The sequence below is a fragment of the Aegilops tauschii genome, chromosome 5 (genome assembly GCF_002575655.3).
Source record: "Aegilops tauschii subsp. strangulata cultivar AL8/78 chromosome 5, Aet v6.0, whole genome shotgun sequence".
Lineage (NCBI taxonomy): Eukaryota > Viridiplantae > Streptophyta > Magnoliopsida > Poales > Poaceae > Aegilops > Aegilops tauschii.
Window position 1 is genome coordinate 14,088,147 of NC_053039.3, and position 3,702 is coordinate 14,091,848.

A 3,702-nucleotide genomic window follows, 5' to 3' on the forward strand; every position below is an offset into this window, starting at 1 on the left:
TGGCAAATGGACGTCAAAACGACATTCCTTAACGGCTTTCTTAAGAAAGAATTGTATATGATGCAGCCGGAAGGTTTTGTCGATCCTAAGAATGCTAACAAGGTATGCAAGCTCCAGTGCTCCATCTATGGGCTGGTGCAAGCATCTCGGAGTTGGAACATTCGATTTGATGAGATGATCAAAGCGTTTGGGTTTACACAGACTTATGGAGAAGCCTGTGTTTACAAGAAAGTGAGTGGGAGCTCTGTAGCATTTCTCATATTATATGTGGATGACATACTATTGATGGGAAATGATATAGAATTCTTGGAAAGTATAAAGGCCTATTTGAATAAGTGTTTTTCAATGAAGGACCTTGGAGAAGCTGCTTATATATTAGGCATCAAGATCTATAGAGATAGATCAAGACGCCTCATTGGTCTTTCACAGAGTACGTACCTTGACAAGATATTGAAGAAGTTCAATATGGATCAGTCCAAGAAGGGGTTCTTGCCTGTATTGCAAGGTGTGCAATTGAGCACGGCTCAATGCCCGACCACGGCAGAAGATAGAGAAAAGATGAGTGTCGTCCCCTATGCCTCGGCCATAGGGTCTATTATGTATGCCATGCTGTGTACCAGACCTGATGTAAACCTTGCCATAAGTTTGGTAGGAAGGTACCAAAGTAATCCCGGCATGGAACACTGGACAGCGGTCAAGAATATCCTGAAGTACCTGAAAAGGACTAAGGATATGTTTCTCGTATATGGAGGTGACGAAGAGCTCGTCGTAAAGGCTTACGTCGACGCTAGCTTCGACACAGATCTGGGTGACTCTAAGTCACAAACCGGATACATCTATATTTTGAATGGTGGGGCAGTAAGTTGGTGCAGTTGCAAGCAAAGCGTCGTGGCGGGATCTACATGTGAAGCGGAGTACATGGCGGCCTCAGAGGCAGCACAAGATGCAATCTGGATAAAGGAGTTCATTACCGACCTAGGGGTGATTCCCAATGCGTCGGGCCCGATGACTCTCTTCTGTGACAACACTGGAGCTATTGCCCTTGCCAAGGAGTCCAGGTTTCACAGGAAGACTAGGCATATCAAGCGTCGCTTCAACTCCATTCGTGAAAATGTTCAAAATGGAGACATAGATATTTGTAAAGTACATACGGACCTGAATGTAGCAGATCCGTTGACTAAACCTCTCCCTAGAGCAAAACATGATCAACACCAGAACTCTATGGGTGTTCGATTCATCACAATGTACCTAGATTACTGTCTCTAGTGCAAGTGGGAGACTGTTGGAAATATGCCCTAGAGGCAATAATAAAATGGTTATTATTATATTTCCTTGTTCATGATAATTGTCTATTGTTCATGCTATAATTGTGTTATCCGGAAATCGTAATACATGTGTGAATACATAGACCACAACGTGTCCCTAGTAAGCCTCTAGTTGACTTGCTCGTTGATCAACAGATAGTCATGGTTTCCTGACTATGGACATTGGATGTCATTGATAACGGGATCACATCATTAGGAGAATGATGTGATGGACAAGACCCAATCCTAAGCATAGCACAAGATCATGTAGTTCGTTTGCTAGAGCTTTTCCAATGTCAAGTATCTTTTCCTTAGACCATGAGATCGTGTAACTCCCAGATGCCGTAGGAGTGCTTTGGGTGTACCAAACGTCACAACGTAACTGGGTGACTATAAAGGTACATTACAGGTATCTCTGAAAGTGTCTGTTGGGTTAACATGGATCGAGACTGGGATTTGTCACTCCGTATGACGGAGAGGTATCTCTGGGCCCACTCGGTAATGCATCATCATAATGAGCTCAAAGTGACCAAGTGGTTGGTCACGGGATCATGCATTACGGTACGAGTAAAGTGACTTGCCGGTAACGAGATTGAACAAGGTGTTGGATACCGACGATCGAATCTCGGGCAACTAAAGTACCGATTGACAAAGGGAATTATATACGGGATTGATTGAATCCTTGACATCGTGGTTCATCCGATGAGATCATCGTGGAACATGTGGGAGCCAACATGGGTATCCATATCCCGCTGTTGGTTATTGACCGGAGAGTCGTCTCGGTCATGTCTGCATGTCTCCCAAACCCGTAGGGTCTACACACTTAAGGTTCGGTGACGCTAGGGTTGTAGAGATATTAGTATGCGGTAACCCGAAAGTTGTTCGGAGTCCCGGATGAGATCCCGGACGTCACGAGGAGTTCCGGAATGGTCCGGAGGTGAAGAATTATATATAGGAAGTCCAGTTTCGGCCACCGGGAAAGTTTCGGGGGTCACCGGTATTGTACCGGGACCACCGGAAGGGTCCCGGGGGTCCACCGGGTGGGGCCACCTATCCTGGAGGTCCCCATGGGCTGAAGTGGGAGGGGAACCAGCCCCTGGTGGGCTGGTGCACCCCCCCTTGGGCCTTCCCTGCGCCTAGGGTTGGAAACCCTAGGGGTGGGGGCGCCCCCCACTTGGCTTGGGGGGGAAGCCACCCCTTGGCCGCCGCCCCCTTGGAGATCAGATCTCCTAGGGCCGGCGCCCCCCAGGAGGCCTATATATAGGAGGGGGGAGGGAGGGCAGCCACACCACTACCCCTGGCGCCTCCCTCTCCCTCCCGTGACACCTCTCCCTCTCGCTGAGCTTGGCGAAGCCCTGCCGAGATCCCCACTACTTCCACCACCACGCCGTCGTGCTGCTGGATCTCCATCAACCTCTCCTCCCCCTTGCTGGATCAAGAAGGAGGAGACGTCGCTGCTCCGTACGTGTGTTGAACGCGGAGGTGCCGTCCGTTCGGCGCTCGGTCATCGGTGATTTGGATCACGACGAGTATGACTCCATCAACCCCGTTCACTTGAACGCTTCCGCTCGCGATCTACAAGGGTATGTAGATGCACTCCTCTCCCTCGTTGCTAGATGACTCCATAGATTGATCTTGGTGATGCGTAGAAAATTTTAAATTTCTGCTACGATCCCCAACAATAAGGTGTTCATGGAGTTCTTGGATAAGTTTGTCGTGGTGTTCATTGATGATATTTTGGTGTACTCGAAGAATGAAGAGGAGCACAAGGAGCATTTGCGTTTGGTTCTCGAGAAGCTCAGGGAACATCAGTTATATGCCAAGCAAATGTGAGTTTTGGTTGAAGGAAGTTGGATTTCTTGGACATGTTATATCAGGAGAAGGTATAGCAGTGGATCCTACCAAGGTTCAGTCAGTCACTGACTGGTTGGCACCCACCTCCGTTGGAGAGATCCGCAGTTTTCTTGGACTCGCAGGATATTACCGGAGATTCATTGAAAATTTCTCCAAGTTTGCAAAGCCTATGACGGAGTTGTTGAAGAAAGACACCAAGTTCAAATGGGCAAAAGAATGTGAGGCAAGTTTCCAGGAGTTGAAGAAACGTTTGCTTACGCCTCCAGTGCTGACTCTGCCGGATATACGCAAGGATTTCCAAGTGTATTGCGAGGCTTCTCGCTTAGTACTTGGAGGAGTACTTATGCAAGACGGAAGAGTTGTCTCATATGCCTCACGACAGCTTCGACCGCATGAGTTGAATTATGCCACACATGATTTGGAGTTAGCAGCCGTAGTGCATGCACTCAAGACCTGGATACATTTTCTTATTGGAAACCGTTGTGATGTGTACACGGATCATAAGAGTTTGAAGTACATTTTCACACAGAAGGAGCTGAACCTC